At 38.9% G+C, this 16,793-nt stretch overlaps 1 protein-coding gene across 2 annotated transcripts in view; it reads right to left on the bottom strand.

The window, feature by feature from the left end:
- The window catches only part of ripor3 (RIPOR family member 3), a 64,280-nt gene extending 49,425 nt beyond the window's left edge, over positions 1 to 14,855 (bottom strand). The window contains exon 1 of one of the 2 annotated variants that reach the window (XM_085274711.1): positions 14,812 to 14,855. The gene's annotated coding sequence lies outside the window, so the exon portion shown is untranslated. Of the gene's footprint in view, positions 1 to 11,929; positions 12,145 to 14,811 lie in introns of those variants that run through there. The other variant, XM_085274710.1, reaches the window with a different exon arrangement.
- Positions 14,856 to 16,793: the final 1,938 nt, after the last annotated feature.

The following is a 16,793-nucleotide window of genomic DNA, read 5'->3' as shown; positions in this document are numbered from 1 at the left end:
GCTATAATAAACTGTAAATCTTCAATGAAACTTTAATCTGAACTTTGCTGTATGATTTGCAAATCGTTAAATTTCTTTTTAGAAATATAGGGGAGGTTGACTTCAGGCCAACCATGAGCTTTAATGGTCTTTAATGCTCTCTCAGATGTAGTTTTGTGTTTTTCTACATGTTTTTCATTGTTTGTTTATCCCTCTTTACCTGACAGACCCCCAGTATTTCTACAGTAAGTTTTTTTTTAGGTGAGTGGAAAGCAAGAGGGAATCCATATTTAGTCTATATGGACTAAACTAAGAGTGAAATGTAACTATTTCCATTTTTCTGCATTCTTATTTCCTAGTTTGTGTCTCTCTGTCGTTCTTTTCACATTTTTTGATCTTTGATGAGAGGGACACAAAAAGAAAGAAATGGATATGAGAGGAAGAGGAGGACAAGATGTGGAAAAGCTCTGGGTTTGTAATCATACAAACTCCCCACAGTATTCCTCTTTGATTAAACTGGCTGTCTACACCACCTAAACTGAGCTCCAAGCATGCTGAACAACACACCGCACAAATGTAGACTTTCAATTTTTATGCAAAATCACACGTTTTTCTATCACTTTTTCCAGTACAAACATAACGTGGATTATTTTTTTCTTCTCCAGTTCAAGTATAAATTTATGTTTGCACACTGTATGTTAATCCTCTGTGCGTGTTTGTGCCTCTATATAACAACTACTTCAGAACAAATGAAATTCTTATCAGCTGTTGTATTTTATCTTTAGAGATAAATTTGACTCTGTGTTGAGTCTACTGCCTCTGTAGGTTTTAGCTTTCCATATGCTGCAGACACTGGTTTGTTGATTTAAGACACTAATAGATTCAACAAAACGTGGAAGGAAAGATGCTCATAGCAGATGTATTACATGATACCGGAGGGTCCTGTGGCAGGAGACTGAGATTTACCTCAACTACCGGTGGAAGCTTGTTAGAATTTAAAGCTGTGATATATCACACTGTTTTAATGACAAGACCAGTCCTGCTTTTCAGTGCTGAGTAAAGACAAAATCTGTAATTCAAATCTGTACATGTAAAAAGCACATATGGACCCAGCACCTGCATTCAAACTTATGTTTGTGCCATCATGCAATTATTTAATGAAAGGAGCTCATTTCTGTTTCCTTATTTTGTATTCTTGGCCTCTATGAATTAAATTGTGAAACTTGAACAATCTTAGTGAGACTTGCTCTCTCTGACATCATACAGAACCAAGAGCAGAAAAAGACAGTGTAGGTATTTTTAAAAAAATATTTTTATTTAAGGGTTTGTAGCCTGCAGAATAAAGCACCTTGAGTCCACACAGTCTGATGATTTTAGCAGAAGATGGGGAAGGAAGCACTTTGCATGAGATTACGGCACCAAAGGGTCTCACAGATGTTACTGTGGTTTAAGATTCAATAACTTTAAACCACTGACTTAAAGTTAGCAATAGGCTTCTAGAGATCAGCCTTAAAAGTTAAACAAGTTTGGATTCTGCTACATTAACAAAGATTTATTTCACTTAACATGTTAATTAAAATGACAAATGGCTGCATTAAGGCTGTACTTTCCAGTTTATTTGACCAATTAAAGTGCAAATACAAATCATTATCAGCCTTATTCATGCAGTACTTTGTACATAAGGATCTGACTATCTCACATGCTTATAGGCTTTTTTGTGTGTGCCCAAAAACACACACGCCTGTGGACTGAGCAATCAGAGATAAAATCATCATTCTGATTGTTGAATGACTAACAGATAAGCTTAAATTTTAATGAACCTGCATCACAATGAACCATGACACTATTCACCTGAATAAACTTTTTTGAAACACAACAACAACAACCGTGGTTCGTGAGAGAAAATATGAAGTGCTGAAAAGTACTGAAAAGTTTGCAAACACACACACACACACACACACACACACACACACACACACACACACACACAAAAGAAAATAAGAATAAGGATCACAGTGGGAACTTGTTGTGTCGTATTTGATACCCAGTGGCCCTGCAGGGAGTGAGGCCAGCGAGTTCAGTCCAGCAGGGAGCAACTTCTGCTAGAAAACACAACCCACACACACACAAACACACACACGCACACACTCATACGTTCACACAGACAGCAGGTGGAGACTTGACCTCTTCTTTTTAAATGCTCAAAACTTGTGTAATGACTAATTGGCTGTTATTTAATACAATGACATTCTCTGTTGGTGTCCACTCCACTCATCAGTTCATTTTCAGGTTTGAAGGTTTAGGTACGGCCACCCGTTATTTTATTTTATTGACTCCTCTGAATTAAATGGTGATCATAATTTCTTAATGAATCCAAATGGAGGCTTTGCATTGGTTCGTCCATGAGAATATTTCCCTAGCATTAGCCTCTTCTAATAATCCTACAGAAACACCTTCGACACTAGCCATACGCTAGCTACTGTGAATAAGAGAAACTAACCCTACGCATTAATCTGAGCTTATGTTTGCGCTATCATGTCACTGTCACTTCCAGTTCCTCTATTACACATGGAGGTAAATGTCTAAAGAAATCAGGAATTTCAGATTTTATATTCAGATCTGATATATAGGAAGGCATTTAGTACAGTTTTTCCTTTCAAATGATTGATTTCACTTGTCATAATGTAAGCCATTGAAAGGGCCCTGTGGTGTAAGCTTGGCCAATCTGGAACTTCAGCCAAGCATGAAATGGAAATTCCTGTTCTGCCTCCTGAGGCTGTAAGCATTTCACTCAGACAAATGGGACTTGTGGGGGGCATCGAGGCTCCCAATCCAACCTAAAACACAACACTTGTTATTCATTTAACCTCAGATCAGCTGTAATTTGTATCTCCGAGTCAAGCAAGAGCAAAGAGATGTTTTCACTTTAACTCTTTTCTCCTCAGCAGGTACAACAAAAAACACAGATGCTTTCTTATCTATGTGCAGTCATGACCAGGTTTCTGAAAGGCTGCTATAGTGAGCACATGTGCCTAATTGACTGGCACTCAATCACAGAGAACAGAGATGCATGAAATAAAAAGTATAGGTGCTATTTGCAGAGGAAGTTCACATGCTGTTTTAAAAAAAAAAGGTGAAAAAAGCTTACTATGTGCTGTGGTTGTTAGTGCTGCCATGTGATTCTGTAACCTCCATAAAGGAAAAAAAGCATGACATTTTTTAACTTCTAGCTTCACTTAGATTTAATATGAATTCTGCAGACGCTGTATGCCCAAGCAGCTTCGAGAAGCAGGTTTACTGAGTCGTCTGGATAAATTTGCTGAGTACACCATGCATCGCTTTTGTCCATCTGCCTAACACAGAGGCACACATTATCATCTATCAACAGCAAACAGAAAAGCCTCCATGCCATATGCTTAGAAATGATTAAAATAAAACATACCCCTCCATATGGACACAAAAGATCACAAAGATATTATGATCATATTGTCAGTGTTAGGCGTAGTGCTGTGAAAACACAGAACACACACTCTACTTAGCATGAGACTGACCTTTACATTCATCTTCATAGCCACAGTGTATTTGGAACGCTTTTGAAACTGCTGACCTGTCAAGGAGAATATCATCATTTTGACCTTTGACCCTGAGTGGTTGTCTGTGCTGAAGGAGGTGGGGAGTTGCAGTGTGTTTTGTTATAATAGACTCGTGGGGCTTGAAGATTATTGTAAAGCCTTTAAAAACAACCAACCAAGTCTGTGCATCATGTCTGTGTAGTTAAAGACATAACATCATTACAGTATTTGTACAGGCTTCAAATGCTGGTTTAAATGTCTGTAAAGCTCTGGTGTTGAAGAAACAATACAAATGCATGCAGACCAATTTGTTGGTCTCTTACTTCATATTTTTGTAGCTTACTAACATCCTGACAGCATTCTTGAAAGCACTAGAACAATTTAATTTGGATGTTTTCAGCTGCAATGTGAAGTTTATAGATTTTTTATTTTATTTTGTTGTAAGAATAAAAGCTGACATCCACTCACAGCTCTGCTTGTTTCTTTGAAATTGTGCATGAGTGTGCAAGACAGGTTTATGGCAGCATTAGCGCCCAAACTGCTGCGCTATACTGTGACTATAATGTAAGGTACAATGTGTGCTTTGTTCAGCACTGTGGCCATTATACAGCTGTTACCGACGTATACGCTCAGCTCTAAAAGCTTTCTGTAACTGTGGGAACATAAAAATGAGTGAAAAGAAGGGTTACTGACTAATTACAGAGGTTTCCTGCAATAATTTCCAACCTAAAAAAGTCATAAAACTCGTCTTATTGGGCTTTTTTTATTATTATTGTTATTCACATTTTAAAACTTTAAAACTGAGGACAGTTAAAGAGAAGTAAAACACTCAAGAAAGTGTTAAAAATCCCACCTGAAAAAACACATTTTCTTTATGTATAATGTCTATCTTGTCTGAGCAGTGAGGTAATTTTGTAGCTCTGAACTCTGGTAAAATAATAAAAGTTGCTGTGGAGCCGAACGTCAGAGTTAGTTATTGCTTCACAGCTTATTCTACAGTTGCAATTTTTAAGAGGTCGTGGAATCAGACTGATGAGCGCCATCTTGTTAGACTGGACCCCAGAGGACTGTAATTCACCGAGCATGCTGTCAGGTCCATGTACGCTAAGTTGTTTTTACACATGAACTGCAACCCCAAATCTTTCTAGACATCACGCGACATGTGAGAATGCAAATTAGATATTAACTGGTCCAGGTAGCTCCCTCACCTGACTCACAGGTTCCCTGCTTTTCCTGCTGCATCACTAACGAAAATATCCAGAACTGATTCCAGCAGGTTGTCCAGAGTTTATGAGTGAAAAAAGCATATTAATGTCTTTCTGTGTGCAGGAGAAATAAGCTCTATAAAACTTTAAACAAAAACAAAAGACTTACTATTCATACCTAAAAGTATGAATGATGCTCAGCTTAGAGCAATGACATTCAGCTAAGTGGCTCCCAAAGCAAAGATCAGGCCTCTCCAAAAGTTCTTCAGATAAATGTGACAGTTTTTGATGATTAGAGGGAAAATGGAGACACAAATATGTTGGCTCTTTCTGTGTGGAATAGTACTAGTATTAATATAATAATACCATAGTATAATGGTGTTTGACTGTAGTTTAAAATTAAACCATTAAAGTTTAAATTATAACTTTTTCTTTGGAGCAACTGCTTAAAACTCACAAACAAATGCAACAAAAGTGTCCCAACTTGACATTAATGTTGTTTGTAAGGGGTCACAAATACTGATACGAGTTCTTAACTCTTCAACATTATGTTATTTTCTACAACCTCATCATATGTTTTAATGTAACCTACTAGAACCTTAGTGAACCTTAGTGTCATTGAATTAACAATCACTAACACTGTTGTGTATCTCAAAACTGTAGTAATGCACATACAGTAATGATGCTAAAAAAGTGCTTGAACTGGAGTATGAATGTTAGAAAGCACATAGATGTAAAAGTGATTACATTAATGAATGGGTGAATAAGACATCCTGTATGAAATAACTTCCCTTTTTATAGCCCCAACAGCACTCGTGCTTCCAAATTACCGATTAATTGAAATGAGATTCCTCACATTTTACGAGTTTTAATCAGAAACTTCATAATTACTAATAAATTAAGAAGTGTAGTAAATAAAAGTTCTCCCTGAGTGCAGCAATAGATGCCTGACTATCAATAAAAACACTATTAGCCTTGGGGACATAAATAGAGGGCTTATTTTTAAAGATTTGAAGCATTCTTGGTTTATTAGTCAGCGCTGCGCAGTGACTTGTGACAGGAAATATGGCAGAGCTGGTTAACAGTTAAAAAATCCACAGTGGGCCAAGTGTGTGTGAGCCTGACTGTTCGGGACGCCTAAATTTGCGACACATCAAAATGATTTTCTACACATTGTTCTCACAGGCAAGAGTTACCAGCTAGGTTTAAACAAACAGTTTTATCTGAAGACAAAAAAGCCATACTGGAACTACGTTGCCATGACAATGAAAAATAATTGCTTTTCTGACAATGAACACATGCAGAGTACTTGTTGCTGAAAAACCTGTTCGACCACAGCCGCCAGGTCAAAACTCGACACATTCCAGTCATCGTCGGGGTATTTCGCTGTAGTTAACATGAGTTATGTAACGGGATGACGTACTGACAGTAAGAGCTACAGATCTGTTTATACATGCACAGTACACCTGACCAAAACCAGTTAAGAGACCAGTTTAGCTGAGCTGAAACCACTAAGTGACTGAGTGGGTAGTTTTTTTTTTACACAAGTTTCTAAGAGACTTCATACAAAAGTCCCTTTATGTATTTAGAAAAAAAAAGTCTGTGTTTGTCTTCACTCCCACTAAAATAAAGACATATGAGCGGTCGTGGAACAATGGAAATATTCCCTTCCAATAATCTGATATCCACCATTGCAAGAGAAATCACTCCTACTCTTGAATTATTTCCCCCATTAATTCAAAGCACATTTTAGTCCTGAAAAAGATTTCGTGAAGGTCCTAACCACAAATACAGATGTTTTGAGATAAGAACAAACGCTGTTCTAAATGGTAATTTGATTTAAGCCTATCTGTTATTGTTCTTTCTCAAAACATTTATAATTATAAACTGAAGCTTACAGCATGATAACATGTACAGCACGAGCTTGCCAATCATTTGTGGGGATCCCAGAGGTTTTGTTTTGTAATTTTAGAGTTAGATACCACTCATTCAGGGCTTTGATTTTATCAGGTCATTATGTGTCAGTCACTGATGATAGTCACTGTGGCTATTTCTATTACTATTTCTTTCCACAGACTGTATATAAAAAAAAAATAGCTGTATCTTCCAGGTCTCAAAAGTGAAGCCAGTACAGTCCCTTAAGCCTTCTTTTTTCTTATTGTGAGCAGGACCTGAGAACCACTCTTCAGCACTCTTGCTCTGTGGCCTCAGTAAACATTTCCTGATGAACTTATGTTCCCAATCACCTGCTTTAAGTCTAATTAAAAACATTATCACATTTAGTTCATAGATTAGAGTCGAACATCAAGATAATGCAGAGTATGCTTCAGGGAGGTATGAAAGTGGATTTATAGTGTGCCTGAGTGTCCCATTCAGATCCTGCATTTGCTGATGACATCTGCTGAAAACAGTTAATGACCAATGTGTGATGCTGTGTTGGTTACATTGTATTTATACAGACTTGCTCATTTCCAGTGTTAATGCAAAGCTGAGCAGCAAGCTTCTAATTTAGCACATCTCTGACCACTAAATGTTATCTAACTCTCACGAGAAGAATAGTGTTGTTCTCTAGTGGCTCATTCCATGTCAACTGACCAAATTTAAGTAAAAGCTTGACCATCTCTCACTTCCCTGAAAAACTTTCCGAGGTGATGATGCACTTGTCAAGGAAAACTACCAAATTTTAGCTTACTGCTGTTACCTGTTTGGACAAATATTTTGGTGATGAAGTTAGAGGAATGGTCAAACCTCTCTTCTTTTCACTTAACTCTACTTTCTCCTGAGCACAGGATTCTTCATCCTCATATCGGCTTTGAATTTTTTACAGTGGGACAGCCCAGTGGAAGAACATGCTGCTCAGAAAAGATGGCTCAGAAATGCCCCTAACTTCATTACAAAAATATTTTTGTGAGCAAACTAATAACATTAGAAAGCTAAAATAAGATGTGTGTCATCACCCTGGAAATCAGAGCTGGTCAGGCTGTGAGCATTTGGTCAGTTGACATGAAATGACCTCAGTGTGTCTCAAGATTTCACTTGATTTGGTGCATAGTTTGGCACTGAGCGTGGCATATACATTGGGTTTTATATAAAAAACATACTGGGTTTTAAACCCGGTAACAACATTTTGAGAACAGCAGGAGGGAACCAAAGCAATAAAGTGTAGCCGCAGAGCTAATAAATGAGCTGAAACTCTTTTTACAATACTGAAGGGAGCTACAGATTAACTGTGGGTTAATGACATCTTCTGACATTTTTCTCTATTTTTCACTTTCCTTTTTACTCACAGATGACAAATCTCAAATCAACCCCAACAAATTTTCACAAGATAAAACAGAAGCTTTGCATAGATCTGCTAGCCAAAGCTAGTCCATCGCATCCAGAAATGTTTCTAGAAAGAATCTAACATGTCACTGTGGTGTAATTAATCAGGCTCAGTGTAGTGCTTCCATCTGCTCTTCTGGATTACTTCCCTCAATTGACATTTAATTTATTTGCTAGCAAATAAACAGCTTTGTGGGGCTTTCATTTGGCACATAAAAAGATCATGTTCTGAACAAAACATTTTCATGTGGGGCAGGAGGAATAGATTTCTTCAAGCTGTGGATTTTTCTTTCAGTTCATCATTTTCTCCAGAGGGATCATGGACCTAACCTGGAGGTCACAGAGCATGGGTCAAGATAAGCTTTCAGTGAGTCTGTGCTCACGTGGGTCCTGTAAAAGCATCTGGTGGGTGATGTCATGATGTTAGTGTTACTAATGTGTTCAGAGGCAAAGCAAAAGGGGAGTCATCAGACAGTTTTAGCTGTACGTCTGCACACATGTCACACGCATGCAGCATTTACCTCAGATTTGTACATGTAAACACCAACACATACACACATATGGCACACAAACTTCAAATGTTCCTCAAAAGTCCAGTGTCAAATTTTGAAATACTAAAGAGCGTGATCAGCATCTCACTCCGAATTTAAGTAGCTTCTTCTTTTTCCCATGCATCACAAAAAAAAAATGGCACAGAAAACATATCCCAACCTTCACCCCTCACGTGCGTGGAAGAATTAAACCCAGTATGTTTTTATATTTATATCTGATCCAATCACACAAACACAGTTAATTTCTTTCCTAGACTGCTGTGCGCTGGAGTGGTTAGAAAATAAGTGACTGCAATCGTGTATAAAACTGATCCTCTTCGCTCTGTGAGTTTACACTTGTTTATCTCAGGTTAGGTATTTTTTATGTACATTATTTCTTTAAATTAAAAAAAATGTCTGCAGATTATGTCATTTCTGTTGTTTTAGTGTTGTCATGTCATACCTCTTCCTTGCTTTCTTTTCAGCAAGCAAAACTAAACCATGCATCGCTGCAATCGTTTGGTAAAGCGTGAGACAAACACAGCACAGCTACACAATTGACTTGCAGGCTGAAAATTACTTCATCACCTGTCAGCTGCTTAATCCACCGTTCAGTCTCCCCTCTGCCACCCATCCTTTCAAAACCAGCTAGATAAAGTCTCCTCAAACACAACAATCAATGTAAATCTGACTGATAACAAAACAGTGACGACAACGATACCAAATAGCTGCATGCTTCATTAAATCATAAAGACAAATGCTAGTCTGCGTCCCCACCAGTAATGTTGCCATTGTTCAGAAGTCTGAGCCAATTAGTGTGGAACCAGCAAATGTGGAAGAGTGACCGACACAGACAGCCCAACCACCTTCTTTATTGTTAAGTGTCTCTTGATCCCCTCAGGCGCATTTTCCTCAGTGACAAGTGTTAGCATTTAATTCAACCACAATGGAACCACTGACCTCCTACTGCGTCTATCTAATGATCCGTGTAGCCAAAGCCACACACAACACACCACATGAACTTAACAAAACCAGGGAAGACTTGGACTAAGAAAATCCCCCGAAAATCAAAGGAGCCAGGAAATAGATGGTGAGAGAGAAAAGAACGAGACATAAATACTGTGCAGGAGAATAAAATGAGGAGAAGGACAGAGGGGAGGGAGTGGGAGGAAGGGGTGGAGTGAGGGTACGCGAGCAGCAGATTCTGACCCGGCTTGTTGTGTTGATATTTTCTCTGGCAGCTTGTCAGTTTGAGCTGCACTCGCTGAGGGGGTTCATGAGAAACTGAAAGTCTATGAGAGCAAATACCCTTTATGTATTTGAAGGAACGGAAAAGGTGGAGAGGAGGAGAAGTATGAGGATACAGGGCGGGACAGAATACAAAAGAGCAGAGGGGGGAAAACATTTGGAGATGTTTTAATTTAAAACTGAAAAAAGAAAATCATTGATGCAAGATGTAAGGTCACAAACTGTGTCACTGATACCTTGAACAGATGCCAGGCTTTGTCTGAAAATATGCTCAAGAATGAAGCGGATACTGAATTACTGCCAGATTACTTATACATTGTCACAGTAAACAGGATATTGTATTAGAAGGAGTAGTAAGTAGCTATATTTGACCACACAAACACCCAGTTACAGTACTAGGCTGAAGAAAGATCAAGAAACAAAGAAGGAGGCTGCAAACACCGTGTATGTGCTTCTCTTTGCTTTGGGAGGGTGAGTAACAGTGAAGTTAACTACTCAGTTTAATGCATCACTACTTGAGCATGTGTAAAAATAGATTATAAAATAGCTAGTGATGACCTGGGAAGGAAGATCAGGTACTAACCCCTGGTAGTAGCTGATCTTTATCTATATTATTGAGGAGTTGGGGAAGTGGGTTAAGTGTGAGGATATATAATACAATGGATTTGCACAATAAAACTGATAAGTGGGAGTGATAAGGTTCCCTTTGATGTTGGTGCCGTGACCCGCTGGTTGCAGTTGGTGAGACTGGTCTCCCAGTTTGCCAGATATTTACTTTTCAGGATCCCACTGGGTGACTTTAAGCATCATTTTCAGTGTTTAGGTTAGGAAGCAAAAGTTATGAAGGGGTGTAAACCACAAAACCAAATCATTTCCTAATACTAACCAAGTAGTTTTGGGCCTCAATTCAGGTAAACAGCAAAAGAGGAAGTGCAAAATACAAAGATGGCACGACAGTGGGTGACAGTCTTGTGACTTTTACACTATTCCTTTAAGCAGGACTGTCTGCTCTCTCCATCTGATATGGTTGCCCAACCCCAACTCAATATCATGGCAAAGTGTCTGTTACATGTTTTGCTGTGATACTGGGTTGGATATTGTCACGGCAGGTGTGTCAGGGCACCAGTGCCAAAGGATACCTGTGGCTTCAAAACTACAGCAATTGATGAACTGAGATGACACCGTGTCAGTATACAGTAAAGTGCATCTGGTGATCAACATTTCAGAAATACCTCTCTGACCTTGACAGTTAAAATAAAAGTGTAGAAAGTTTTTTTATTTTCGGTAAAGATGTTTATAAGAAACACAAAATCTAAAAATGCACGGCAACAATTCTGCAAAGACTGGAGGAAAGAAGTCTGTAAAATCATTGGATTAATGCAGATGTCACAGACTGACTCAGAGTTCAGAAGATACTGTGACTGAGACCAACAATATCCGGCCACTCTGGGCTGCTAAACCTGGAAAACCTGCATCCCTGCCCTGTTCTGTGTATGTTCTAAGGAGACCTTTTATCCTCTAAGCCGGGTGGAACCAGGCACAGTCATGATCACCTGCCCAATTTACACTGTATTTTTCCACACTTGAAAACGCTTAAAACAAACAGCATGAAAAACAAATCTTTCTTTGGTTCTAAATATCATGGAAAACACTCAAACTACCAAGTTTTAGCTTTAAAAAAACTCTAATCAGGCAACATGGAGCTACACAAGCAGAGAATCTTCCTTACTGTGGCAAAAAAAACAAAAACACAAAAAGATTTTGCATCTTCATACAAATATTGATACAAATAGTTTCTGATTTCCCTTAAAAGACCAGATTCCAAATGTTTTTTGTTGGGATATCAAATATCAGATATGGAAATATGTTAACTCTAATGAATGTTTCAGGTCGGCTGGTAGAAATTAACCAGAGATCAACAACGAGAAAAGGCAAAAAAAGAGACACTTTTCCTGGACTAATTTTGCAAGAATAAGGCATTCAGCTTTCACATTAATGCTTCGTTAATGCTCAGAAACACAAACTAAGTCCACATGATATAATATAATCTTTAAAGTCATATTAAACCTACCTGACAGGACGAAGAAACCAGTTATTCCCAACTGTCACTCCAAGTCCACCACACCAAACCACCTCAGCGGACGAGTCATATCCATTTGTGTGTGTGTGTGTGTGTGTGTGTGTGTGTGTGTGTGTGTGTGTGTGTGTGTGTGTGTGTGTGTGTGTGGGTTTGTCGGCTGCCTGCTCGGGACTGATAGCGTTCAGTCATGCAGCAGCAGCGCAGCTCAAGAGGGTTTCACAGCAGTGTGAGAGGCTGGCTGGAAACACAATGCTGAATTAGGTTCTTTTCTCAGGTCTCCTCACTCCTTCTCATATCTGCTCTCTCTTCTTCTGTCACACACTGTTTTCCAGCTCTGCCTCTCCTCCTCTCTTCTCCCCCTCGGTTCCCTCTCCACTCCCTCTTCTGTCTTTCTCTCCTCCTCTTTCAGGGCTTCCCGCACTTAAAATCTGCCCTTTTTCCCTTTAGCTGCATTAACTGAATCTGACAAAGTTTCCTCCTGCTCTTCATCACCCCTTTCTCTCCCATCCTTGATTTTTGTTAAACAAATTTCTTTTCTTGAACCACTTTGGTTCTTTCTCCCTCTCTGAGCTTGTCTCTCGCATTCAGCCTGCCTCCCCTCTTCAGAACATTCAACACTTGTCATTCGGTATCTTTCTTTTCATGCCTCCTCCTTCAATCAACTGTTTCCACTTTTCCCAGCTTCCCGTTTTCTCCTCTCTTCTTTTCCAGTCATTGTTTAGATGCTTCATTTCTTCTTTCTGCCATCTCTGATCTGTTATTTTCCTTGCTTCCTTCCATTCGACTCTGTGATACTCTCTCTCGTAAACTGTCCCTACTTTGATTATTTTATGACCTCAAAATCTCTCGTTTTCCTTCCGCTCTCCTTTGGGTGATATGTGTTCTCCCTTTCTAACTATCCTCTAATCTTAAGCTCTTCTTTTAACTTCACCTTCCCTGTTACTGCCCTTTGCTTTTACTTTCTTTGTCTTTTCTGAGTTGCAAATGAAAATTTTTTAGAAGATCCCCTCCTCCTCCTTCTTCCCCATTCCCTCTTTTTCTTCCCCTTCCCCCAGCTGCGCTTGGCGAGTATCATGTTTGGCTTTAAACTAAGGAACTTGGCTCCAGCGCAGACCACATACATCAGTGCTGACTGATGGCCATGCATTCAGAAAAATAAACATTGAACACTGCAAGCAGAGTCGTCACATCTATACGCTTGGATGTAAATGTAGAGTGGAGAGAGCGAACCTCCAAATTGAGTGAAGGCGAGAAAAGACAACAAACCCCTAACAACTTATAACCTGGGAGGGGTTTGCTTTAAATCACATACTTGTATATAAATATATAAATCTTCTTCTTTTTCACTTTCACATCTTACTTATGCAACAAAGCAAACAAAAAAACAACTCAAAACCTTTAAAAGAAGGAAACAGCAACCTGTCTACAAGTTGCACACGGCATACGGTTGGTTATTACACACTTTTACTGGTTTGACCCACTTGAATTTAAATTACTCTAATTAAAAAGAAATCTCTGTCGCACTTAAATATTCTTCAGATTTCAGGCGATCACAGTTTGGCCAAAGTGCAGATAATTCCCCTTTAATGGCACCAGAAAACATTAAAAAATGAACACAAAAAGAAGGAGATGAAATGTAAAGCTGAACCCAGTGCAGGTAAACTGCTTGCCTTGCAGCTCATTTTAGTCTCACATTCTTATGTTGTTTTTGTTGTTGTTATTTGTGTTATTCGCACGCCCACATTAGAGGCTGACAGAGCCATCAGACAGAAATGTGCAGTCTGTAAACACAAATTGAAAAATGTTGGATTGTTTAAAGTTGGAACAACCCAGAGTTTTTTCTTGTTGTTGTGTGAAAACCTCAGAAGACATCTCACTCTGACCAAAGCCCTTGAAGTTGCAATTAAACTAAAAGCTGTTGTGTGAAATTCTCCAAATCAGCCTGGTGGCTGAAGCCCTGATGTAGGAGCACTGACACCACTGAGTGTTTAGCCTTAGTTTGCCTTTTTGGCATTTTTATGGAAGCTGCTTCAGTACACAGTGTTGCTGATGTTGATTACACCAGCGGTCCCCAACCTTTTTTGCGCCACGGATTGGTTTATGCCCGACAATATTTTCACGGACCGGCCGTTAAGGTGTCGCGGATAAATACAACAAAATAAAACTAGTACCGGTACCGAAAAAAGAAGATTTATTCATAACACACGTGAAAAGACCCAGGAAAACCAAGTTAACGATAAAAACGATAACAAAATAACACTGAAAACCAAAAAACCCCCTGAAAACCACACATTTCACACCTGAGCCTCAACTCTCGCGGCCCGGTACCAAACGACTCACGGACCGGTACCAGTCCGAGGCCCGGGGGTTGGGGACCGCTGGATTACACCACTGGTGTTGAAGATAATCTGTCCAGCTGAAGCAATACAATGAGGCAATAATGATGCACATTATGATAAATTAATTATAAGTATTTCTAAATCTATTTTTAACAAACAACAGAGAAATTCTGATAGTCAAATACATTTTGATCTTCAGTATCGGAAAACATAAATGATTCAAGTGTTCAAATTATTAAAAAATACAGATGAATATGTCCGACTCCATATTTTCATATTTGGGCTGATTTGTTTTAAGTTAATAAAACTTTATTAAGAGCTTTGTGGGTTTGGGCTTGGGGGGTCAGTTACCAGTATTTGATATACATATGGCAGATATTAATGCACACACCCAAAAACACACCCACTAAGGTTTAAAATGCAAAAATGTTTCCGTCATATCTCAATAAGATGCATGTACACACACACACACACACACACACACACACACACATATATATATATATATATATATATATGTAAAAATGCACATACCGTGAACAGCTACACTCGTGATCACCTGGCTGCTTGCTCAGAGATGTAGTCTGATATTTACTTCAGCTGGCTCATACACATGCACACATACACACACACACACACACAGACACACACACACACACACACACTACCGCATGGTAGGCAGAGATAAGGGTGGAGAGCTGCCATCCTGAGTATCTGGAGGCCTCGGCTTCTCCACTCCCTCATCACACACTCTCTGTAACAGCTGACTGTGCATTTGTGTGTCTCTGTGTGTGTGTGTGTGTCTGCATGCTGCTACTTTCATCTTTGTTAGGACCAACTGCAGTTTATTCAAGGACAGTTTTGGATAGTATAGAATGTTGGACCATCATTTAATTAGTGTGCTGTTTTAATGTGAAACTAATGTGTGTGTGTGTGTGTGTGTGTGTGTGTGTGTGTGTGTGTGTGTGTGTGCGTGCGTGCGTGCGTGCGTGCGTGTGTGTGTGTGTGTGTGTGTGTGTGTGCGTGCGTGCGTGTGTGTGTGTGTGTGTGTGTGGTTGACAGTCCTTTCTATGTTTGGGATAAAGTTCTTGCTAAATGTCTTAAACTCTCTTTTGTTTAACATAAAATACTTTTAGATTTGAAAAAAGATCTATAACAAGTTAAATTTGATCCATTACTTAGATGGGTTATAAAACATGAGCTTTGTCTACAGCTCTGAAAGTTTCAGCATCTTAAACTTGAATTCTTTCTGTTAGCCAGCAGAGGGCAACTTTTGACGACGTCTGATAAGAAAATCACCCTACTTTTCACTGTCTTTATGTACTCAGTAATACTTTAGTTTTTGATCACCGGTACTGAGCCTTCTTCGATAAGGCATGGTGCATCTTTTGTAAGCAATGTTCAAATTTAGAGTAAACTAGATGATAACACCAGGTATGTTTTGGGGTAGTACTATGTGATTTATTGCATTGTGTCCTTTCATTGTAAATCTGATCCATCCTTCAGTCAAGACATTCATAAAAGCAACACCCATCTTTGATGTCCAGACATGTCGCTTGTGAGCAAGAGAGACATCTGATCATGTGACTGACTTCCAAACCTTCCATCCTGATGAGTCAAACATTGCAACACAAGAGTAAGATGGTTTAAAAGCTATAATTGTCTGTGAACCACACTGTGATGGGAACAGAAAGGTAAAATCCTACATCGTCCATCTGTACAACCTAAAAATAAATTATTGCATTTTCATATTTATTGTAGAGTTGCAGTTGACTTTGTCTGAATTTGTTGTGTTAATTTTTAGAACAGATGTTTGAGTGAGAAAAAAAACATGGTCATTTAGTGCACTGATTTTTTAAGGACATGAAAAATGATCCAGAGGTTTGTCTAGAATAAGTACTTTTGAGACAAGCACATGCAGAACACTGATAACTGAATCACCGGGTAAATCACCTCAATTATCGAAGCACAAACTGTGCTAAAGTATTTTGACTCTGAAGCGCCAATCATAAAAGTAAAACTGTGTAAATGGTTTTTGCCCAGTTCATATTCAGTGTGCACTCTTGAGCTTTAACTGAAGTTATCAGAGATGTCCTTTAGCATTGTAGCACGATGCCCTCTGCTGTTAATACGATGCTACTAAGTGAAAAACATTGACTCCTTTTACACCCCAAGTTTTACATGTACAGGAAGCGTAGTTTAAACATCTGGTGCACTGCATAACCTTCTGAACTTTTGTCACCACATTTTTCATGTCCAACCTTTTGAAGAGTGAAATACAAAAACACAGAAGATGAACTTATTCAGTGTCTAAACCTATTCTGAACTGAATCACAAATTGCCTGGCAGTGTGTTTAGAGAAGCTCAAACTAAATTCCCAGCTCCATTAAACTAGAGCCAAACCTTAGAAACTTTTCACATGGCTTCATCACGCATTGGTTCGTGTGAAATTCGTTTTTTAAAAATGATCTCAGCTGTCTGCGGGTCAGAGTTCACTATTACTGTGAGAAAGCAGT

Source organism: Mchenga conophoros, linkage group LG5 (assembly GCF_057382185.1).
Source record: "Mchenga conophoros isolate Kocher_MC1m ecotype Shallow Benthic linkage group LG5, M_conophoros_male_GT1.1, whole genome shotgun sequence".
Lineage (NCBI taxonomy): Eukaryota > Metazoa > Chordata > Actinopteri > Cichliformes > Cichlidae > Mchenga > Mchenga conophoros.
This window is presented reverse-complemented; position numbering and strand designations above follow the sequence as displayed.